Below are 25812 nucleotides of genomic sequence, written 5' to 3'. Positions count from 1 at the left end.
CCCAAAGAAGAAATGAAGTCATGGAGATGATAAAGAACACCATTCAAGTTAAAAGGAGCAGGGCCAGGGACAGACCCGGGTCATGAAGGTCAGCCCAGCATCCCTCCTACCACACACCTGGTATCAATGTACAGAGGGATGGATTTTAGGGATCTTAATTGGTTTTATACTGGAAACCGGTATTTGTATAAACTAAGAGATAACATAACTAAAAGAATATCCTTTGTAGACGTTTATGGCATTTAATAAGTTGTCATTTAAAGTGTTCTCAAAAAAAAAAAAATCCACAAGGTTGATAAACTTCTATGGTTCAAAGAATAAACTGTTTCATACTGACCTTTAAAGTTTTGACAATTTTATGCTGGTTTTAATATCTTTTGCCATTATTTATTACTGAGAGAAAAGGGAGATAAAAAAACGATGAGCACGTGGAATTTAAATCCAGTCTGGTCTCCCTGAAATATACAATGGAACTTGCTGGTCTGGTTCTTTCCAGGTTTTGTTAAAACCAAACCATCAGTGGAATATTTTTCTATAAAACACTGGGCTTTGAAGGTTCAGTAAAAACCACCAATCCAATGCAACTGGAAAGGAATTCAGTTTCAAGGTAATTTTTTCCCCAAACTGGCCTTCAGCAGTTGTCTGAAGAAGTTAGTGGCCTAACTGGTCTATTCATAATGAAACCTCTAAAAATAATTCTCAGGAGAAACAAACTACCAAAACATATGCTGTGTTTAGTCATGAAAACTCCTTCAGTATTCTATCCATTTTGTGTATAAACATGATAGGAAAAAGAATCAAAAAGTAGCTTGGGATAAATTTCTAGCCAATTCCTTTAAATATCCTATTTAAATGATATCCTACTCATTTAAAGAGGATCATTTATTATTTCCTTAAATAAATAGGAAATAAGTTACTTAACAAACACATGGAATGAAGATATCGTCCAAGTTTTCCTGTGACTCTTGATTAAATAAGAAAGGATAGGAGCAAAAATAATCTAGGTCAAGTTTCCCTATTTAGCCTTTATACTGAATACCAAATACATATAAAACACATGACAATGACATTTCAAATATAATTTTAAACATATAAAAAATACATATAGAATTATAAGTTAAAGAATATATATAATATATAACATGTAATAGAAACTCATTTACAAATTACTGTCCAACTGTAAATGGATCATTCATCTCAACCTAATTTTATAGACACTGAGAAATATACAAAATCATCAGGATTTCTGATGGTTGGCATTAATAAAAAGGAGACTAGTTTGCTTTTTTTGATCTAACTTTCTAGTGCCTCAAAAGCAAGTATACAAAATTTGAATATCAGAAAGATGCATTCTAATGCATTTTCATTGCTTTCCTTTATTTCAAAAAAGCATCTAACCTCCAAATGCATTTCACATAAAACTCTTTCAGGGTATTTGACAGAACTGTTACTTCTAAAGTTTTGCCATGTTTAGACAGGACCAATGGCCTTTTGCAAAAATGGGCAAGGTTTGCAATCAGGTTAGTTTCTATGATTGCTATTAAGAATGTAACCTGGGGAGTTCCCGTCGTGGCGCAGTGGTTAATGAATCCGACTAGGAACCATGAGGTTGCGGGTTCGATCCCTGCCCTTGCTCAGTGGGTTAACGATCTGGTGTTGCCGTGAGCTGTGGTGTAGGTCGCAGACGGGGCTCGGATCCCACATTGCTGTGGCTCTGGCATAGGCCGGTGGCTACAGCTCTGATTCGACCCCTAGCTGGGAACCTCCATATGCCACGGGAGCGGCCCTAGAAATGGCAAAAAGACAAAAAAAAAAAAAAAGAGAGAGAGAGAATGTAACCTGGGAGTTCCCGTTGTGGCTCAGCATGTTAAGAACCCAACTAGTATCTACCAGGATGCAGGTTAGATCCCTGGCCTTGCTTGGTGGGTTAAGGATCCAGCGTTGTTGCAGGCTGTGGCATAGGTCACAGATATGGCTTGGATCTGGTGTTGCTGTGGCTAGGGGCAGCAGCTGCAGCTCTGATTCAACTCCCAGCCCAGGAATTTCCATATGCTGCAAATGCAGTTCTAAAAAGCAAAAAAAAAAAAAAAAAAAGTAACCTAATTTTGTATGTTTCTTTTGATGGACAAACTGTTCTACAATCTCTTTCTTTTATGAGAAAGAATAAATATGAGTTGAAATATAACAAGGGAGGGAAAAAAGGGAGTTTTATTTCTTCATATTCTTCTTTCTTGTCCTTACAACTGTTTCTTCCTTAACAATTTGACAGGCAATATGGAGTTGCTCAATCTTACTGGCTTATTCCTGTGATTCTACTACATATAACTCTGAAGCAAGATAAAATGTAAGAATGAGCTATAATTATCCACCTAAGTGTATATTTCGGAACAGATATAGTAGGTTTCTCTAGAAATATGGTTTATATGAACTCTTGCTTCCCTCTTCTCACTCCTGTTAGATGAACTGCATCCTGGAGACAAAAAAAAATCTGGCTTTCCCATTCAGATTTACATTTAGTCTCTTCCCTTTCTGTACCAAAATGAGAGGGTTAATTTTCTCAGACTATTTCTTAGTTCTCGTTTACCCTTCCTGAACATTTGTCGATGCCTAGATATTTTCTGACCAAAGAAATCACGAAGTGCCCCACAGAAGAACGGGGTCAGCAATGGAAAGAGACCTTCCACAAATCGATTTATGTTTAACACAGCCAACTATCATATTACTTCAGGCCTAGACAAAATCACTTTGTCTTTAAAAGTGCATTTGATGAATAATAAGTAATTTTCAATATTTATATCCTCAGGAAATCTGAAGAATAATGTGTAAAAAAAAAACCACTTTAAAATATAACTTGAGAAGGAAAACTCTAAACATAGACTTATTCTGACACCACAAACATTAATAAATCCCCACAATGGCAGGCAGACAGTGAATGGAGTACATGGCTCTATTGTCTAAGAATCCAGAAGCAGCACAATGTCTACACTGCCTGGAAATCTTACTCACTTTATTTGATTTTTATAATGGATTTAAAACTATTCTCCATTTAGCTCAATAGTGAGCTTTACCATAAGTTAAGGACTAATGTTAGAACCTTACAAACAACATGTTTTTCCTGTTAAATTGATTTTTTAATACAATTCTTAGATATACTATTTTTTTTAATGAGAGTTAAATTTCTGTCACCAGAAAACTTTTTTTTTTTTTTTTTGGTCTTTTGTCTTTTCTCCTTTTTTTAGGGCCGCACCCGTGGCACATGGAAGTTCCCAGGCTAGGGGTCTAATTGGAGCTACAGCTGCTGGCTACACCACAGCCACAGCAATGCCAGATCCAAGCCGCGTCTGCGACCTACACCACAGCTCATGGCAACACCAGATCCTGAACCCACTGAGCGAGGCCAGGGATCGAACCTGCAACTTCATGGTTCCTAGTCAGATTAGTTTCTGCTGTGCCATAACGGGAACTCCTGTCACCAGAAAAATTAGATGGAGTAGTTTCCTTATTCATTTTACCAAATTTGTGCAAAAAAAATTAATAAACAAGAATCTCAATCCAAGCACAAGAATCATCAATTACTTTTCTTTTACTTGAGGTTTAAAACAAACAAACAAAAAAAAAAACAGTTGGAAGGCAGATTAGTAAAATTCTTCTAATACAAAAAAGGTATTATGACACCAATTGTACACAACTCTGGGAAACAAGTAATATGACAAGAATCAGAAATTTAAAACCCTGGAAGTTTAAGTAATCATGTCTTTGAAAAAAAAAAAGCAACCCACAAAGGGAATAAGAGCTTTTCTCGTCTTAAATGTTTATACCCTCTTCATCAACACTCTGCTTGCTTTCAGGCACATGGCTGGGAATATTTTAAATTCATCACCTATTTTGCTAGCTGAACCATCTTGTAAAATTCAATCTTGTCTCTAAATTGCTGCCTGTTTCATTCAGGAACCACAGATGGATGACGACATGAGAGTCTCCTAGGAGACCAGCCAAGCAGCACAGAAGCAAATAGAGCACAAGAATGTAAACTAGTACGGCCAGAATCTGCAGAGCCACCAAAAAAATACTTACACTTTTACAGCAGAGAGTCTCCATGCAGCAAAAAGAAAGGAAAAAAATATGAATGGAAGAGAGATAAAGCAACAGCATTACAAGGAGGGGAAAGGGAGAGACGCCAGACACAAACAGAAAAGCTACACAAAAAGCCTTCATAGCAAAGGAATGAGGCAAGAACAAGGCCAAATTATTATTAGCTTAAGGCATCCAACCTAGCTTTTTATAAGCAGAAGCACAATTACAGCTTGAAAATTGTAGAAACTCTTAGAGATATTACCTCTTTTGCTAAGTACGTGCAAAATGCCATCTACCAATCCCGAAAGGTATTAACCCCGCTGGGGGGATGGGACCATCATCAGCTCCCAAAGCACATGGTGGACAGGACACTGGATGGACATTAGCAAACTCCATGCAGGTTTTGGTTCTTGGGCCACAAGGCTAGTCCCAGCAACCAAGTGGGGACAGTGTGTGTACAAGCACATGTTTTGTTTTGTTTTTTTTTGTTTTTTTTTTTTTTTTGCTAGGGATCGAATTATAGCTGCAGCTCCCACTTACACCACAGCAACATGGGATCCAAGCCGTGTCTGGGACCTACACTGCAGCTCACAGCAATGCCTTATCTTTAACCTACTGATTGAAGCCAGGGATCGAACCTGCAGCCTCATAGATACCAGTTGGGTTTGTAACCCACGGAGCCATGACGGGAACTCCCCAAGTATGTGTAAATGTCCCTTCTGGGGGTCATCTATGTCATTCTGTCCTCCCCACTGTGACACAGAAGTTTGAATTCTCTCCTCCTCAGTCATCAAAGAATTTCAGGCAAGGATTTGATGCCAGGATCCAGCACAGTTACCTACCTATAGTGTCATTCATGTTGATGGTACTTTACAACTTAGTAGGAATTTATGTCACCTTACATGTAACATTACATCTCACATTAAATGAATTTTACACCCCACTGGTCATCATTATTAACAGTTGTTAGGCCATCTTCTTCATATTCTCTGAAAATTTATAAAAGAATTCTTTGAAACATAGCAAAACTCAGAAAGTCCTGCTGTAGAATGTAAGGCTTTGTGAACGCAAAGTTATGAGGGTGGGAGACTCTTTGCCAAAACCCCTGAAAACACGCTCCGAGGAAGGCCCCTCCATCTACCTGTGGCTAGCTTCCTTCCCCTTCTAGTTCCTTATTTTCCATGTGTCTTTTCCACATACAACAGGAGGAAAATAAGGGCTTCTCAGATTGTGAATGTAAACAGTGGGTGGTACGCAAGTAAGAGCCATCCCTATAATCACCACCACCACCATCGCCAGCAGCACCATCTTCATCCTCAGTGTTAGCTGCTTATCAGAAAGGCTTCCAAGAGCAGAGTCCTGAAAAAGTCTCAATCCTCAGACTTCTTTTTTTTTTTTTTTTGCTTTTTAGGGCCACACCTGCAGCATATGGAAGTTCCCAGGCTAGAGGCCGAATTGGAGGCACAGCAAAGAGGGATCCAAGCCACATCTGTGACCTACAACACAGCTCATGGCAATACTAGATCCCCGACCCACTGAATGAGGCCAGGGATTGCACCCGAATTCTCATGGATGCTAGTTGGATTCATTTCCGCTGCATCACAACAGGAACTCCTTGATCCTCAAGACTTCTAATTTCATATTTTATTAGGTAATTTTCTTCAAATATACCTCATTTTAGGATATATGAGATTGAAAACAGCCTTGCCAAATGAAAGGAGAAAAGGTAAAAACTTATTTTCAAATATTCTTCAATTGCTCAAAATAAAGATTCTCGTCCTTGTCTTAACTATACCTTCCCTCAAAAGCTTCCTTAAAGGCGTGACTATAGGTACATACATAAGAGAATTACAGCTGATGGTTAAGCCCCACAGATAATTTTAGACTTTCTCCTTGTGAAAGGTTAATTCAACACAACAAGTACTCTGTCCCAATTATCCAAATAAAGATTAAGTGAAGGTAAAGAACCTTTCTCTCAGTTCAACTCCCAAAATGACAGGCAAGCAAGCAAACAAACAAAAATGTTCCTGTGAAGAGGGAAACCATGGCAACAGCTATTTCAACTTTTCAAAGAAATAAAGATTGAGAGTTCCCATTGTGGCTCATTGGTAATGAACTCAACTAGTATCCATGAGGACGCAGGTTCAATCCCTGGCCTTGCTCAGTGGGTTAAGGATTGGGCATTGCTATGAGCTGTGGTGTAGGTCGCACAGGCGGTTAGGATCTGATGTTGCCGTGGCTGTGGCATAGACCAGCAGCTACAGCTCCAATTTGACCCCTAGCCTGGGAACATCCATATGCCACAGGTGTGGCCCTAAAAAGATCATTAGTTCTCTACTCCTGCATGCTTTTGGGCACTCATCTACCTATACCTGCCCCACCGTGGCAAAGGAACGACTAGTGATATGAGAAGTCATCCTTCCCCAAGACTATGTCTCCTACTCAAGGGTCTGGCACCTAAGAAGTGAGCTCGAATCAGTTAAGGGGTTGTGAAACTTTTGGTCAATGTTTCCTCAAGTCAGACCTAGTTTTCCGGGTTGCAAAATAAACTGCCGTGAGGATTAAATAAGATAATGAATAGAAAGTGCTTAGCACGGAGCCTGGCACATAGTGCCAATCAATGACCCACATGCTTCCATAACTGACAGTGATTACATGCATTAGTGATAGCACTTGTCATTCTTCTCTTCCCAAGGAGAAAAACTGAGAGGGGGTCTCATAAGTAGTAGACTTACAACGGTAAAAATCTGGGAACAATTCCAAATCCTGTTAAACAAGGGAATGGATAACTAAAATGATGGAACAGCAGGTAAAAGGGGAAAAAAAAAAGAGCTTTATATGGAGGAACACGAAAAGTCTCCAAAATATTGAGTAAAAAAAAAGTTTCAGAAAGTATGGTATGAAGCCATTTATGTAAATTTAAAACATCTAAAACAACACTATATAGTGTTCATAAATACATTATGTTTGGAACATATGAAATAAACAGAAAGCATCCAAACTCATGACAGTGGTGCCTCTGAGGAAAAGCGGGAGGAGAATGAGACTGTCAGTAGTGGTCAAATGAGGCTATAATTTTATCAATAATCATTACTTGAAATTCAGCAAATATTTATGGAGCACCTACTGTGCACTGGGCACTCTTGGAGAAGATCTCTGAGTCTAGCAGCATGTAAGTTAAGTCCCTGCAATCCTATAGTTCATATATATGCTGCTATCAAAAAACACATTGGCAGGAGTTCCCGTCATGGCGCAGTGGTTAATGAATCCTCTAGGAACCATGGGGTTGCGGATTCGATCCCTGGTCTCGCTCAGTGGGTTAAGGATCCAGCGTTGCCGTGAGCTGTGGTGTAGGCTGCAGACGTGGCTCGGATCCCGCGTTGCTGTGGCTCTGGTGTAGGATGGCAGCTACAGCTCCGATTAGACCCCTAGCCTGGGAACCTCCACATGCTGTGGGAGCAGCCCTAGAAAAGGCAAAAAGACAAAAAAAAAAAAAAGCTGGCAAAACAAGATGCTAAAGAGTAGTTAATGGTTGTCTGGTTCAAGTTGGTGGGAACACAGGTATTTGACATTTTTTTGATGTGCTTTTTTGGTACCTTCTTAGGAACCGTTCCAAAAGCTTATTTAGGAATCATTCAGGTCACTTGCTGCTTATTCATTATCTAGACCTACTCTGCAGACACCCTAATAGAAGCTCATCTGCAGGACCACATATCACCACCACTGTGGCCCCCTCCTGATGGGGACCAATATGACCATCATAATTTGGAGGTGGAAACCGACCTAAGATAAGATATGTGAAGAAATTCTGAAGATTCTTAAAACAACTCAGGGTTGTTTTATACGTACAAGTGTCTTCTAAGTGTTATTACTGCAATGAAATATTCAAGAATAGCTGCCATCTTACTAACTGGCACATGAAAAAATGTTCAACATCACTAATTATTAGAGAAATGCAAATCCAAACCACAATGAGGTATGTCACCTCACACCAGTCAGAATGGCCATCGACAAAAAGTCTACGAATAGAAAATGTTGGAGAGGATGTGGAGAAGAGGAAACCAACATTGTAAACTGGTGCAGCCACTATGGAAAACAGTCTGGAGGTTCCTCAAAAAACTAAAAACGGAACTACCATGTGATTGAGCAATTCCACTCATAAATACTCAGAAGAAAATGAAACACTAATTCAAAAGGGCATATGCACCCCAAAGTACCACAGCAGCATTATTTACAACAGCCAAGACATGGAAGCAATCCAAGTGCCCATCAACAGATGACTGGATTAAGAAGATATGACATGTATGAACACAATGGAATATTACTCAGCCATCAAAAATAATGAAATCTTGTCATTTGCAGCAGTATGAATGGACCTAGAGAACAGTACGTTTAAGGAAATAAGTCAGAAGAAAGAGACAAATAACATGACATCACTTAACATGTAGAATCTAAAAAACAATGCGAGTGAATGTATATTCAAACTAAACCTCACAGACATAGAAAACAAACTCGTGGTTACTAATGGGGAGAGGGAAAGGACAAATTAGGAGTAAGGGAGGGATTAACAGACACCAATTACTATATATGAAATAGATACACAACAAGGATTTACTGTATAGCACAAGAATTATACCCATTACCTTGTAATGACCTACAGTGGAGTATAATCTTCAAAAATACTGAATCACTATGCTGTACATCTGAAATTAACACAATACTGCAAATCAACTATACTTAAATAATACTACATTAAAAATTAATAAGTGATAATAATAATGATGATGATGAAAGGCTGCCATCTCAACATTCAGGAGCCCAAGACGTCAAAACAAAAACTCACTACTGCATTTACCTCTTCATTTTCTTTACCGTAGAAATGCACACATGAGGGAATTAAAAAACTCAGTATCAACCCAGATGGGATTCGCTCACAAAACCATGTAAATATTTTGCCAGCCACTGTAGCAATTCATTTCAACAGGAGCACAGAGAGATGTGATGTTCAAGAACTGGTCCAGAGAAGGTGAGGAAGAAAACCATTTCGGCAGAAGAAATAAAGAAATTGGGGAGTTTACCATTTAAGCACAGCAGTTTAGGCAAATCTGCCCAAAGACTGCAGAGGTACCTCTTGACTCCCACCTTATCGGCCCTCCCTCAGCTTCCAGGGGCAGAAAAAGCATCACACCTACAAGCATTTCAACTATAGGTAGCCTCCTAGTCGTGTATATTTACTTTTAAAACTGCAGCACAGTGGGGTAAAGATCCCAGGTTGCTCTAGCTGTGGTGTGGGTCACAGCTGCAACTCAGATTCAATCCCTGGCCCAGGAACTTCCATATACCACAGGTGCTGCCAAAAAAAAAAGCCGCTTAGGCAGAGATTAAACTCTTTTTACAAGTGAATGGCCAAAAACATTTATTATGGGATCCTTTATCACCCCCCAAAAAGTGATTTTTCCACTTTTTTCTTTTATATATATGGCAGAATCCTTTCTGAAACATGTTCAGCAGTGTCTCAAAAATACAGAAGACAGAAATGGAACTAACTCGGCTGAAACAGGAGACTGCCTAGAGATTGACTCAGAGGATCTCCTTTCAGTGTCCCCCTCCACCCTCGTGTCCCCACGTGCCCTTGGGGGAAACAAAGTGAACATCTTTGGGTGTAAAGGATAAGCCAGGGTTCTGTCCTATGCACCTCTAAACCCCCAGAGTCCAGAGAGAGCCTGGCATGGAGTGAGCATTCGGTAACAATGTGGTAAAAGAATGAGTGAACTGCTTTTACCCAGTGCTCCCCGCTCACCTGGATTTTAAACACTTGTTTAAAATAGAAAAATCTGTCTACTACAACCACCACTTCCATAAAGAGAAATTAGGCACAAAGATAAAATAGAAGGGCACAGTCTGTTATAAAGAAACAGACCTTTACCTTAGAAACATTTTTGTTCATGAAACATTTTCTCTGTTGTTCTTTTTTTTCCCATTTCATGTTAGACTGATAAAATCTTCCTCATGGATCCTAGTGGTTCATAGACTTCTTCCATCAAGAAACTTCAAATACATCTACTTACTCTTTGCCCCTCAACTATTTGTTCAAACTCAACACACACAAAAAAACAGTGTAATAAATTTAAGTATTCTCTTCACATAGATTCCCTAATTATTAACTTTTTTTGTCTTTTTAGGGTCACTCACATCTGCAGCACAGGGAGGTTCCCATGCCAGGGGTTGAATCAGAGCTACAGCTGCCAGCCTATGCAACAGCCACACGGGATCCAAGCTGCGTCTACGACCTACACCACAGTTCACCGCAAACCTGGATCCTTAACCCACTGAGCGAGGCCAGGGATCGAACCTGAGTCCTCATGGATGCTAGTAAGATTCATTTCCACTGAGCCACAACGGGAACTCCAGCCTAATTACCAATATTTTGTCACATTATTTCCTCCGTTTTCTCTATCACACACATACACACGCAAATTTTTGGTTGAACCATTTAAAAGTTGCTGACACTTTGCTATTTCCCCTTTGAATACTTGCACACAAATATTCCAAGAATTATATTCTTCTACATAACCATACATGACCATCACACCTAACAAAACAGCAATTACATGATATCTGTGTACATACTACAGTCCACTTTAAAGTTTCCCCAAATGTCAATGAAACACTTTAGAACATGCCCCTGGTCCCTTTCTGGATGCAGGATCTAATGGAGAATTCACCCATGGCAGATGCTTATGTCTCTCTCACCTCTTTGATCCAGCACACCTTCCCCTTCCCCCGACCCTGCCTTCCTTGTTTATGATACTGACTTCAAGAATTCAGGCCAGCTGTTTCACAGACTGTTCCACCTTCTATATTTGTCTGATTGTCCCCCTTGTTAGAGTCGGGGGAGCATTTTTAGGAGGAATGCCAAATGGGTGATGGTGTGAATTAACGACCAAAGCACAACAGGCGGCACGTGGATCAGGTTGTTCAAACCTGGGTACTAAATGTGACTGCTTCATTAGGGCAAGAACCTCCCCACTGCTCCGTTGTCAAGGTACCTTGTCTCTTCGTAATTAATAACTCTATGAGGTGATATTTTCAATTCATGAGGATGAGCCCATTTTTAAACAAACCTGATCATCCTTGTCTGAATGAATGAATGTAAAGGGAGCTACGAAACGGTCACTTTCTACTTCTATCATTATGCCCACATTTACAGGTGTGGTTGCTCTGTAAAGAGCAAATTTCCCTTTTTTAAAATCCTCTGTACCCTCCCCTCTCTTGTATTCTCTTAGTATTACTCTGGACTTATAGATTTTTTTTTTGGGGGGGGGGCGCGGTCAGGTGAGTGGGGGAATGAAAGGAACAAGTCTTTTTTTTTTTTTTTTGTCTTCTTGTCTTTTGTCTTTTTAGGCCTGGTACCTGCAGCATACAGAGGTTCCCAGGCTAGGGGTCTAATTGGAGCTGTAGCTGCCAGCCAATGCCAGAGCCACAGCAATGTGGGATCCGAGTCGTGTCTGTGACCTACACCACAGCTCACAGCAATGCCTGGATCCTTAACCCACTGAGCAAGGCCAGAACCTGCCACCTCACGGTTCCTAGTTGGATTCATTAACCACTGAGCCACCATAGGAACTCCTGGACCTACAGATTTTTAAAATTAATTCAATGTATCAACTACTACTGTCATAACTTTTTGTTGCACAGAGTATCCCAGTGGAAGCCATTTCAGTCTGGATTTTGTATCCTTTGCAATGATCCCATTAGACCTACAGCCAATCCTTGCTTTTTGATATGAGATATCCCAATTACGCCTCATACTTCCCTATGCACTTTTGTTTTGTTTTGTTTTGTTTTTTTTTTTTTGCTTTTTAGGGCCATATCTGCGGCATATGGAAGTTCCAAGGCTAGGGGTCAAATCAGAGTTGTAGCTGCTGGCCTACACCACAGCCACAGCAACAATGAATCCAAAGTGCATCTGTGACCTACACCACAGCTCACGGCAACGCTAGATCCTTAACCCAGTGAGCAAGGCCAGGGATCAAACCTATGTCCTCATGGATGCTAGTCAGATTGTTCACTGCTGAGCCACGACGGGGACTCCTCCCTGCACACTTTTAAAAGGGATATGGGTAATTCCTTTTTAATGAACTAGATTATAATAATTAAATATTTCCTGCTAGACTGTCATCCGAGTTGATGCTCAAAGGTAACCAAAACTCAGTCATTACAAACTGACTTATATCCCCAAATACCTAACCAAACAGTATTAGCACATTTGGACTTGAAAAAGTAAATTTTATGCATTTCCATTTGTTAAAGTTTAAGGTGGTATAAATCTTACTGAGAAAATGAGACACCTAGTCCTTACTATGATGACTGCTGGAGAGCAACAATCTTTAATGTCTAGGACGAGTAGGTATATGGAAGCTGTGACTCCAAGAGAGCTGCAATAAATCAGCAGACACAAGGAAGAATGATGTGTAGAGATTTAGTGAGGTGCCACGCTTCCTACTGAACGCAAGATTAAATCCAGCTATTCACATCACCCTCATTAACTTTTATATCCAGAATCTCATTTCATATAAAAGTTAAAATGGCATCATGATGTTAAAACAAAAACACTCAGGAAGCTGTGCTGCTGAGAACCTAGGGGAAAGATCACAGAAGAACCTATTGTTAAATGAATATGCTTTGTGTCATTTGTCAGATCTGTACAACTTTCGATACAAGGAATTTAAATGTTTTCAAGTTTTCTGTAGGAAACAGCTCACTTTTTATTCATTTTAACTAATCTGGCAACTGATGGGAAAGTGCAATTTCACACTCAATGTTTAAAAAGGGGATGTAATTTAATACATTTTCCTTAAGAGGAGTCCAAGGAATGAAACTACTTGGTACCTATTGCAAGCAAATATCTTACCTTGAGAGCATATGTGAGTGCTGATGGGCACAGAAGCGTGATGGTTATTAACACCACTGTCTGGTACATGCCCCTTGTAGCATTATAATAAAAAAGTAGGAAAATGTCTAAAGTGCTTAATTGCACTGTTAAGCACAATGGGTTTTTTTTGTGGGGTTTCTTATTTGTCTCTTGTCTTTTATTTTACGGCCGCATCCGCAGCAAATAGAGGTTCCCAGGCTAGGGGTCTAATCAGAGCTACAGCCGCTGGCCTAAGCCAGAGCCACAGCAACACGGGATCCGAGCCACGTCTGTGACCTACCCCACAGCTCCCGGCAATCTCGGATCCTTAACCCACTGAGCAAGGCCTGGGATCAAACCCGAAACCCCATGGTTCCTAGTCGGATTCATTTCTGCTGCACAGAAATAAAAAGCTGAATAACATTTAAAAATGATGTTTATCGTAAAAAAAAATAATAAACTATGGAGAAAAAGCCCACAGAGTATTATACTTGAAAGAGCTATTTTAAGTTTAGATTTTTGGAAGATATATGTTATAATGGAAGGCAAGAATGAGGACGATAGGAGAAAACTTAATTACTCTCCTGCTTCAGAATGGATATTATGGCTCAGCGACATCAAGATGAATAAAAATATGTCTAAAATGCTTAATGTAACACATTTGTACATACAACATGAGTGCCATGCAATGACAAAAAATAGTTAACACCAATTTCAAAACCTTAAATTCTACAATTTGCTTCACTGCTTTTAAAAGCTTGAGTCAGGTAAACTCCGGTGGTGCCAAGTAAAAAGAATGGATGGTGGTTTTAGTGTCTGGTGGTGACTTAGAATTCCGGCTGGATGGAATTCCCATTGCGGCTCAGTGGTAACGAACCTGACTACTATCCATAAGGATGCAGGTTTGATCCCTGGCCTTGCTCAGTGGGTTAAGGATCTGACATTGCCATGAGCTGTGGTGTAGGTCGCAGATGAGGCTCAGATTTGGCTGGAGGGCTATAATGATCAATCAATCAGTAATCAAGAGGTCTGGTTCTCACTGGATCTCATGGCTCTCCAAGCTTTTCTAAGACTGAGTCTTAAAACTCCTTATCCTGTATCTTCAACATCAAATAGAATTTCAGGTAAAGAGGGTTTATATTCAAGCTCTGAAAAATCTGTTCTGGCTTGGAAACCAAGATCTTTGCCATGTTCAGTTTAACTGCTTTTGATTAACATCCTTTCTGAGTGGATTCTAAAACGAACTCTCTAAATTACAGATCCATTATTCTGCTAGTTATTTGCTTGCAAACTTTAGATCATTATTCTTACATTCTGTTTCGGCTACGATGAAATCTGCCAAAAACAATGCAGTACTGCTTGCCACGTTTCTCACTGGCTTTGATTTCATTTTCCAAAGTCCTGAATTAATATTAACAAACCCCATCTTGTCAATGAATGTCTTTCATTGACATTCTCTAATATTTAAGGCTTCAACATCAAATAACAGAATACAGATGGTCAATCCAGTCAGGTTCCTGGGGAGCAGAGGCCACATAGTTCACAACCAAAAGGACTTCCGAGGCTTTGGTATGGCCACAATGATGGAAGATGCTCTGAACTCCTTTGGAGGAAGGGCCATTTTGTCATGCTGAACTGGGTCTGGCATTTAGAGATTTCAACTAGGTCCAGCTGACCCTTGAGCAATACAGGTTTGAACTCGTGCAAGTCCATTTATATGCGGATTTCTTTCAATATATACTACAGCACTACTAGGTCCAAGGCCGGTTCAATTCACAGATTCGGAAGAGCAGACATGGAGAGCCAGCTGTAAAGTTAAAGGATGATTTTCAAGTGTGCAGGGGTATTGGCGCCCCTAACCCCTGTGCTGTTCAAAGGTCAACAGGTCAAAGGTTGAAGAGGAATGAAAGCTGCTCCCAGAGAATCCCTGGCTTGGCTTGCAGGTACCCACCCACCGCTCAGCTCTGGTTGGGTGGTCTTCTGTCTAGGCAAGAGAAATGACCACATCTCTCAATTTTGATAGTCAAAGTTAGATCAGTTAGGTCTAAAACTTGCAGTCCTATTTCCCAAGTTAAGGCTCCACCTTCTCCAGCTAGCAGAACAGAGCACCATGGAGTCACATGACCTTGAACTTTGCTGTATTATAATTCCCTCAGTTTTTTTCTCTTAACTCTGTTCACCTTACTTTAGCTTTCAATTTCTAGTGTAGTTATTAAATGTGCCACCTGAAATAGTTTCTCAAAGAAGGCAAAACAAATAATGCCAATAAATAAGGTTATATAATCTAAACTACAATAAAGAAATGCGGCTATATCTGGAACATGGAAGGAATTTTTTGTCTCGTTTCCAAGTGTGGTTTTCAACATGAAAGTCAGTGACTTTCTTCAGCACACACATCAAAGGCCAAAGGTAAAAACATACACTTTAGATTTTGATTCTGTAAGAAATAGGCTTGTGATAGAGGTTTTGCCTCAGTCCTGAGAGGCAGGAAATCCTTACATATCAAATTCCACAGTGACAGTGATTTCCTCTGAGGTACATTTAGGGAAACTGAGAAGTTGGACAGGCCAACTTTCCTCTCTGAATTTCCATACTCGAGCTGAAGAATGGAGATTAACTCATCCCAACCCCAGCCAGTGTTTCTAAACTGGTATAATTAAGAGATTCAGATTGAACCACTGAGGGTATCTAGTCCAGCCTACTTCTACTTAGTCAAAAGCATCAAGCCAAGTTCTGTGCTACTTTCCTTTCCTCATTCATTTATATTTTAGGCCATTTTTTTTTTTTCCTGTCATTCCCAAATTTCAGCCCAAGATATTCCACCCCACTCATTCCCTCCTCAGTAAGCCTTTATTTGCAGGAGACAAGTGACTAGCCTTCAAGTTCTCTTAGGCAACAAGGAAAACTGTCTAATTGAAAGTCAGGAACAGTAGCATGACCTGATTAAGAAGGACTGAACTGAGGATGACATGTGTGTTCTCTGGATGCAGCTCAAAGAGGCAGAGAACTCTGTATTCTGGGTCTTTTTGCTGCTTGTTCCCATCGGTTTAGACACCTACATACAACTTGAGGCATCGCTTCCCCCATAATTTAAAGAAATGTGGATTTGCTACCACAGGTTAGAATCTCCCCCAACCCTGAGAGGAAGAATAAAACTCTAGAAGGACTAGCCTGCAGTCAAGGAGACACCACCCACCAATCTCTCCGTGCAAGCCCTCTGTGAAAAGGCTCTTCCCCAACCCAACCTTTCCTGGACCTTACCTTCCCGTGACCTGGTCCAGCCTGAAGGACAGGGATTCAGATGAGAGAGTACAGGCTTGGCAATGGGTTCATTTGGAGTTGAGCCCTCCACTCTGGCTACCCCTTAACCAGCGGTGTGATATGAGGCAAGCATATCAACATCTCTGAACTTGGAGATTCTCATGCCCAAAATGGGCTAAAATAGCCATCACACATGGCTGCCATGAAAAGCACAGGGCACAGCACATGTCACACAGTGGGTGGGCGGTTTCCTCCTTTTGTCCTATACAACTTGCCCAGAGCTGGGATCACTGAGGATATAACCTATAATATTCTCATTAATAGAACCCTGGAGGTTTGAAGATAGTCATTTCATTCAAAGAATCATTTTCTAGAGTGCCCAAAGAAATGTTACTGACATTTATTGCTGGCATTAGCTATACGGAATTCAAAGAGACAGAACACCCGTATGCTCAAGAAGCCCTGATTCTAGTAGCCAAGTCGAGCCAAGCAAGGAACTGTAATGCAGGAGTTCCCATTGTGGCTCAGCAGGTTAAGACCCCAACTAGTATCCATGAGGATACGGGTTCGATCCCTGGCCGTGCTCAGTGGGTTAAGGATCTGGTATTGCCATGAGCTGTGGTGTAAGCCTGCAGTTGCAATTCCGATTTGATCCACAGCCTAGGAACTTCCATATGCCACAGGTGTGGCGAAAGAAGGAAGGAAGGAAGGAAGGAAGGAAGGAAGGAAGGAAGGAAGGAAGAAAGGAAGGAAGGAAGAAAGAAAGGAAGAAAGAAAGAAATGAAGTAATTGTAATGCAAAGCCAAGACATTGAACAAAATTTACCGAGCAATTGCCATGTGGTGGGCCCTGGGCACTAGATACTAGGGCTGACTCACCAATTCAGCCTGGCTACTGAAGCCTGGGGACCGCCTCCGCAGTTCCCTATTGGACATCTCAGCTAGGGCCTTGCAAGCACCTCATCCTCAACATGTCCAAAATGGAAAGCACTAATGTCTATCAAAACCTGTCCCTTTTTCCAAATTTGTCACTTTGAGTCCTTGTTGCCTTAAAAATAAACAATAAACAAGCAAACCCTTAGTGAGATCTACATGGCTCTTTGTGATACGGCCTCTACCCTCCTCACCCCTCCTCTCTCCTATTCTTTATTCCCATCATAACACCATCATCATAGTTTCTCAAATCATGATGCTCTCTCCTCACTCTAAGCCTCTATGTGTGCTATTCTCTCTGCTAAGGTTACTTACTCATTTTCGTCCCAGCTAACTTCTCCTTCAAATGTTATCTCCCCTTGCACCTAGTCACTAGGGGCCTATTATGTGCCAAGCATGATGCTTAGAACCCTCCTCCAGGAAGCCTCCCTTGACAATGCCCCTCCCCCAGGCTGGGCTGGGCACCCCTCCTCTGTGCTTCCATAGCAACCTGCACATTTCAGAGTCCTTTCCAATCATACCTCATACTTCACTGAATTAATGGATAACCTACTCAATCCAAAAGTGAACTAAGGCTCATACAATTTTTTTTTCTTTCCCATTTTACGGCCACACCTGAGGCATATGGAAGGTCCCTGGCCAGGGGTGGAATCAGAGCTGCAGCTATAGGCCTAGGCCACAGCCTCATCTGAGTCACATCTGTGACCTATACCATGGCTTGCAGTAACACCAGATCCTTAACCCACTAAGCAAGGCCAGGGATCAAACCCGCATCCTCACAGACACCATGTCGGTTCTTAACCCACTGAGCCACAACAGAAACACTTTTTTTTTTTTTTTTTTGAGTGAAGTACAATAAAGAAGGGGAAAAATGAAGCCAGAATTTGTCCTTTTAGGGCAGCACCCTTGGCATAGGTAAGTTCCCAGGCTAGGGGTCGAATCGGAGCTGTAGCTGCCGGCCTATGCCACAGCCACAGCAATGCGGGATCCGAGCTGCAACTGTGACCTACACACCACAGCTCACGGCAATGCCAGATCCTTAACCCACTGAGCAAGGCCAGGGATCGAATCCCTGTCCTCATGGATACTAGTCGGGATCATTAAGCACTGAGTCATGACGGGAACTCCTATACTTTTGTTTTCGGATGAGGTTTTTTTATTTCTGGATAAAGCCATGACATGAATTTCATTAATCACCAGTGAGTTGTCACAAGAGGGGTGAAAACTTATTCTGTACTAATTCAAGCCTTTCTGGATGACCTCATTTCAGTGGCAGACTTCAACATCCAAGCAAATCCACATGTGGGATTCACACAGGTGGCACTTCTATGACCTACCAGAACTAGTGTGCCACTGGTACCCTCAGCACAGGCAACCTGGTGAGTGACACACTAGTTCACTTGCCTTCCATTTCTAGAAAGAAGCCCAGAATACCTGGTTCAAAAAGGATCAACAACAAGCAATTGCTGAGCAAAGCAATGGCCTTCTCATCTGCATTTCTGGCTCAAGAAGTCTTCTGGTAGCTCATCACAACCTAAGACGACCTGATCTGCAAGAAGTCCTCCTGGGCTTTGTAGCAGCCACCTTCTCCCAGTCTTTTCTAACCCCTGTGCCTTGGGGGTAAGAAAGCCTTCTTTAAGGACTTTGGACAGATTATATCTACATCACAGAGACAATAAGTACCTTCTCAGTATCTAAAAATACCATTTTCTCCAATGTGAATATTATTTCAAAGATTAAAGAGAGGATTTCCCATTGTGGCTCAGTGGGTTAAGAATGCAAAGAGTATCCATGAGGATGTTGGTTTCAATCCCTGCCTCACTCAGTGGTTTAAGGATCCAGCATTGCCAGGTCACAGATGCGGCTGGCATCTCATGTGGCTATGGCGGAGGCTGGCAATTGCAACTCCAATTCCACCCCTAGCCCAGGAATTTCCACATGCCACAGGTGCGGCCCTAAAAAGAAAAGAAGAGGGGAAAAAAAAAAAAAATGAAAACAAGAATTAAAGAGAACATTTCATCCTACAGGGATTTGGTCTTTGAGCTCAACTAGAAAACAGTGATAATTTGGAGCTTGCTGACATAAAAGGAAGGTTTGTGAAGCAAATGTCATTGTGGTACCTTGAAAACATGAGATTTCTAGGGCTGAAAAGTGAGACTTATGTTAAAGAAGTTATATTATTTACTATTGGCTTTACAATACTATCCCCAGGAATTACTAAATCTTTAGTTGCTTATGAAGGACCTAACTAGTTTGGATTTTTATTTAAATTTTTTTCCTGTGTCCTGTTTCCCATGTCATCTACCAACAACACACAAACAGGTAAACGATGAAATGGTTTCTGCTTTATGAAGTTCACAGGCCATTAGGGTTCTATGTTTACTTTAATTCATGAGGAAAGACAACATTACCTTTTATAGCTATTATTGTAAGTATGTCAGGTAAAGCTCAGAAGAATCATTGCTTCTAATCTGCAAGTCAGATGCCCAATTTGGATGCTGTTTAGGAATGAATTGACTAGTCACCAGTGATTAATGTTCTAAGTCATTTTATGAAGGGGATTTACTAAGCCCTCCCCAGCCTCTTCCTTGGTTCATACTGGGAGCCTGTGGGGAAAGGCAGAGTGCGCTTATACTTCCAGAAATGACTTTAAAAGGGAGTGGGAGGAACAGGGGTCTCCTGGGGGACTTATGAGAGTGGTCAAGGCTGTGTCACACACTTTATTTTCATCATCATAAGACAGATGTCTAGGGAGCTCCCTGGAATAGGACCTCTGTGAATGTGTTCATGCCAGTTAAAAATTAGGAGACAAACTCTCAGTCCTGAAAGAATGAGATCTGGAATGTGCTTCTGGCATTTCCACTTGGGGCTCTCCAAAAACTTCCTAGCAGCCTTTAGGAACATACATTCTATTTTATTTATTTTTTTAGGGCCGCATATATGGCATATGGTAGGGGCCGAATCAGAGCCACACAGTTGCCAGTCCACACCACAGCCACAGCAATGCGGGACTGGGATCCGAGCAGTGTCTTTGACCTACACCATAGTTCACGGCAATGCTGGATCCTTAACCCACTGAGGGAGCCTAGGATAGAACCCGCATCCTCATGGACACCAGTCAGGTTTGTTTCCACTGAGCCACAACAGGAACTCCAGGAACATACATTTTATGTGAACTATAGCTCTGAAATTTAGAACTTGGAAATTAAGAGGTTTTCATACATTGCTTTCTCCTGGTTAAAAAGTTAAATCTCGGAGTTCCCATCGTGGCACGGTGGAAACGAATCCGACTAGGAACCATGAGGTTGTAGGTTTGATCCCTGGTCTTGTTCAATGGGTTAAGCATCCAGCATTGCCATGAGCTGTGGTGTAGATTATGCAGTTTGGATCTGGCGTTGCTGTGGCTGTGGCGTAGGCTGGTGGCTGCAGCTCCAATTAGACCCCTAGGCCAGGGAACCTCCATGTGCTGTGGGTGCGGCCCTAAAAAGACCAAAAAAAAAAAGAGTTAAATCTCCGTTCTCCAAAATGACATCAATATGAAAATGATGTTGCAGTATAAAATTGTAAAAGAACACTAACAATTCGGACTTGAATGACCTTCTGCACAAATTAATGTCAGTGCAATTATTTTTAAATGAGATACTGACTTAATAGTCTGTGCTTGGCAACACTGTTAATAGATTAGTTCAATTAATAACGGCTGGTACAAGAAAACGAGATGATGAAAAAGAAATAGTACTTTGGCCAAGACAAATGGATCTTCACTGAATTTTAATCTATGTGAAAAAGCTTAAAAATTATATATGGAAATTTGAGACTGAATTTGCTAGGAGAAAATAATAGTTATGTTGAGAAAGGAGTCACAAGATGTATTCTGGGGAGTTCCTGTCATGACTCAGTGGGTTAAGAACCCGACTAGTAGTATCCAGGAGGATGGCCCCCCTTGGTGGGTTAAGGATCTCTCATTGCTATGACTGTGGTGTGTCAAAGATGTGGCTCGGACACCGAGTTGCTGTGGCTGTGGTGTAGGCCAGCAGCTGTAGCTCCGATTCAATCCCTAGCTCAGGAACTTCCATGTGCCATGGGTGCAACCCTAAAAAAAAAAAAAAAAGTATTCTGTAATGATTTGAGCCTTTAAAAATTCTTTTCCTAGGAAATAGTAAGCAGACAACCTCTTCTTCTGCATGAGATCTTTTGATTTAAAACTGGTGCCACACTCACAAAAATAATTGAAAGAATTACAATTAGCGAGCTAGTTCTAAGGAGCAGGCTGGCTCGTCACCCACTTGGCACATTATCCAAAACCCCAAACTTCTGTACATTTTTAAAGGTAGTACACTATAACACAGCGACAAATTAAATATGTAGAGATTACCAATCAATAGAATGAGAAGTGTATCCTTTAATACCCCAAGGGCCAATGACAAACCAAAGTTGAAAGATAGAGTTGGGAATATTGACTTCCTAAGAGCACTTGATTGCAGGAAAAGAACAGATGGTCTGTGGACAATAAAGATTCCAAGTAAATACACATTTCGGCTTGACACACAAGGCATATGTGTTGAAATGATAAGAAGTACACAGGAAGGCTAATTAATCACTGTCATCAACAAAATAACACTTGGAGAGGCACAGAATGTTCCAGGTAAGTCAAAAGCAGACAGATTCATTTCTAGCAATTAGGTAACGACTGAACGTGCCAGATTTTTGACACAGTCACTTCCAATAATGTTGAAAAACTAGGCTTACATTACGGTTACACAGCACGCATTCTTCACTTGTGTTTCTGTTCATACATTAATTGAATGTGGAATTATTAAGCAGATATTTTGCATAAAACAATGCCGTCTATTTAAATCTAACCCCAAATTTAATTCTGATCCTAAGACATATACCAGACATGAAATAAGTATACAGATTAGAGCCAGCTGGTGTAAAGATGCATCACCAGGGAGTTCCTGTCGTGGCGCAGTGGTTAACGAATCCGACTAGGAACCATGAGGTTGCGGGTTCGGTCCCTGCCCTTGCTCAGTGGGTTGACGATCTGGCATTGCCATGAGCTGTGGTGTAGGTTGCAGATGCGGCTCGGATCCTGCGTTGCTGTGGCTCTGGTGTAGGCCTGTGGCTACAGCTCCGATTCGACCCCTAGCCTGGGAACCTCCTCATGCCACGGAAGCAGCCCAGGGAAATAGCAAAAAGACAAAAAAAAAAAAGATGCATCACCCAACTGCCTGCTTTTGGGGGACCTTAGACCACCTAGGTCGAGTTAGTTAACATTTCCATATCTCGGTTTCCTCATTCATTAAATAGAAGATATGAACAATACCTATCATTCATAGGTTGTCATGAGAATTAAACAGGTTACTATTCTTAAAGAGCTTAGACTAGTGCCCAGCGTGTCACAGGTACTGTATAAGTGTTAAATAAATGAGTAGGAAGACTTTTTAAGCCATCTGATTTTCAGCCCTGGAGTTAAAGGGAATCAGAATCTCTGGGGCTATGAGAGTGGATACAGGTTGAAAAACTGCAGGTTATTCTAAAAGTTCTTGTTCTACCCGGCCCTCCCCCCCAACCCCCACTAGATTATCTCTTAGTTTCTTTCTAGTTAAAAGGAAGCAAGGCAAGGTAATTATGTGATTAGAGACAGAGTTTTAAAAAATGATCCCCCTTTCTGCCATTCTGTTTCAGAAAAACAGGCTTTCTTTCCAACTTTATGAAATGAAGGTTGAATCGAAGCTCTGAGTCACCCTCCCAGGACATGAGAAGCCCATTTGATCATTCCTGTTCCGGCCCTCACACAGCCTAAGTTATTATTTTTCTTTTAATAAATTATAATATTTTTTTTAACTCCATGGATTTTACTGTATTTGTAGTAAACTATCATCACGACCCAATTTTACAGCATTTCCATCCCGGACCCCAGCCCATCCCTCCCCCGCACAACCTGTCTCCTGTGGAAACCATAAGTTTTTCAAAGTCTGTGAGTCAGTTTCTGTTCTGCAAAGAAGTTCGCTGTATCCTTTTTTTAGATTCCACATGTAAGTGATAGCATATGCCATTTGCGTCTCACTGCCTGACTTCACTTAGCGGGATAGTTTCTAGGTCAAAGGGTAAGTTTAACAGGTGCTAAGTGCAGATTTTCCTTCTAAGAGATCCATCATACAGATTATTGTTTCCATGCCCGCAAAGGCAATCCTTAAATTCAAACGAATGTATATTTCAACTTTTAACTTATGGCCCTGAACCATCCCTAGTGTGATTCTAACTATTGATTCTTGAAAGAGACTTAAGCACTGACATAGAATTGACTTTTGGACAGGGAGAAATGAACAAAAACAGAAATCTATCCAGGAACAGAGGCAGGGGGTGGGGGAGAAAGAGGCCCAGCATTTCACTAAGTCTGTTAAAGAAATGTTCAAAACTGGATTTAATTTATATCATGAACATCACAGATAGAAAATGCCAGGATCTGTTAACAGTCTCGAATCTATAAGTAGAAGATTGGTGATGAGTCAGAGTTACTTTGGAATGCCCTAGAGAAAATATCTCAGGGCTTTAGGCTACAAACAAACATTTTAAGTGATAAAGTTATAGCATCTCCCAGAGTAGTCACCTTCAACAGTGCTTTGACTCCATACGTGGCACAATTTCTACCTGCCAGGGTTGTGTAATTCCAAGGGGCAAGGTTGTATGCATGCACTTAGAGGTTTTTGAGAATTTTCTATGCAACATTATCTTGTATCCTAACTTCCTGAATTGATCTAAATGCAGCCAATGAATATGCATAGGCTCATTTAGAAAACCATCACCAATTAATTGCCTCTCCTTTTGAAACATGAACCTCAAAAAAAAAAAAAAAATGTCTTTTAAGAGCCCCACCTGCTACATACGGAAGTTCCCAGGCTAGGTGTCAAATCAGAGCTATAGCTGCCAGCCTATACCACAGCCACAGCAATGCGGGATTCTCACCCCACTGAGTGAGGCCAGGGATTGAACCCGTGTCCTCATGGATACTAGTTGGGTTCATTACTGCTGAGCCACGATGGGAACTCCCCCAATTTTTTCCTAAATGACACCACATGAGGATCACAACTTGGTAATAGGTGTCAATGAGAAACAAAACTAATCTGCTACTTTGATGATGAAAGATGGCAGTGCAAGTAATTCAAAAAGGTCAGTCTGGAGTTTCTGTTGTGGCTCAGCGGGTTAAGAACCTGACACAGTGTCCATGAGGTGTAATCCCCGGCCTTGCTCAGTGGGTTAAGGATCTGGCCTTGCCACAAGCTTCAATATAAGGCACAGATGTAGCTCAGATCCATTGTTGCCATGGCTGTGGTGTAGACTGCAGCTGCAGCTGTGCTTCAATCCCTAGCCCAGGAACTTCCATATGCCACAGGGCATAAAAAGAAAAAAAATTTAAAAATTAAAAAAAAAAAATAAAAAGGTGAATCTAACACTCTACTCCTTTTCAATCGGCTGTAAGTTTGTATTTCTGACTTAGGGTAAGAGGCCCAGAACTCAGAAAACTGATTTTCTTTAGGAGAGGTGTTCTTGCACTTGAGGTAACTGCCACTTGTAAGCGGTGCTGTCTTGGGGTGGCTTAGAATCAAGTTAGGCTGGTAGCAGAAAGGAAATCAATACAGTGCAAAACTCACTGGCTTGTGCTTTTGACACAAACTATTAAAGTAACATCAAACTTAGTTGGGGTTTTCTGCCAGTTAATTCTTTAGCCCCATTAAAACCATGATTCAAAACAAAACTTTTAGAACTGAAAATATACTATTTTCATAGCTTAAAAATTCTGCCCAAGTATTTGTTTTCTTTACAAAGAGCTCTGTCTTAACACGATACTCATCACCCGAGACCCTACTTCTGGTCCTAGGATTTAACAAGTGCTTGTGTCAGGAATGGCCCCAACTGCTTGCTTCCTAGCTTTCTGAACTAGAAAAGACCACCCTTCTAACTTGGGTCATGAGTGAAGTTCAGAGAGGTCTCCAACTACCTGTGACTCTTTCAGGGTCAAGGCAACAGGACCATTTTTACAAAACAGAAGTCACTCAGTGCTGGGTGTGCCTGCAGCATGGTTTGCCTTTTGGTCCTCGTGGCCATCCTGCATCTGCATTTTTTTTTTTTTTTTGGTCTTTTTGCCATTTCTTGGGCCGCTCCCGTGGCATATGGAGGTTCCCAGGCTAGGGGTCGAATCGGAGCTGTAGCCACCAGCCTACACCAGAGCCACAGCAACGCAGGATCCGAGCCGCGTCTGCGACCTACACCACGGCTCATGGCAATGCCGGATCCTTAACCCACTGAGCAAGGCCAGGGATCGAACCCACAACCTCATGGTTCCTAGTCGGATTCGTTAACCACTGCGCCATGACGGGAACTCCTGCATTTTTTTTTTTTTAAGTGCAAACTTCCAATTATAAGATAATAAGTCCTTCTGGTGTCAAGTACAACATGATGACTGTAGTTAACAATACTGTATGGCATATTTGAAAGTTGCCAAGGAAGTAGATCATAAAAGTTCTCATCACAAGGAAAAAACCTGTAACAATGGGTGGTGATGATGTTAGCTTAATTGTGGTAATCACTTCATGATATACACATATATTGAATCATAATGTACATCTA

At 41.2% G+C, this 25812-nt stretch overlaps 1 protein-coding gene across 3 annotated transcripts in view; it reads right to left on the bottom strand.

The window, feature by feature from the left end:
* Positions 1-25812, bottom strand: part of CARMIL1 (capping protein regulator and myosin 1 linker 1) — a 313277-nt gene that overhangs the window by 36140 nt on the left and 251325 nt on the right. The gene's annotated exons all lie outside the window — the stretch shown is intronic.

Source organism: Phacochoerus africanus, chromosome 9, assembly GCF_016906955.1.
Source record: "Phacochoerus africanus isolate WHEZ1 chromosome 9, ROS_Pafr_v1, whole genome shotgun sequence".
In the NCBI taxonomy this organism is placed as follows: Eukaryota; Metazoa; Chordata; class Mammalia; order Artiodactyla; family Suidae; genus Phacochoerus; species Phacochoerus africanus.
This window is presented reverse-complemented; position numbering and strand designations above follow the sequence as displayed.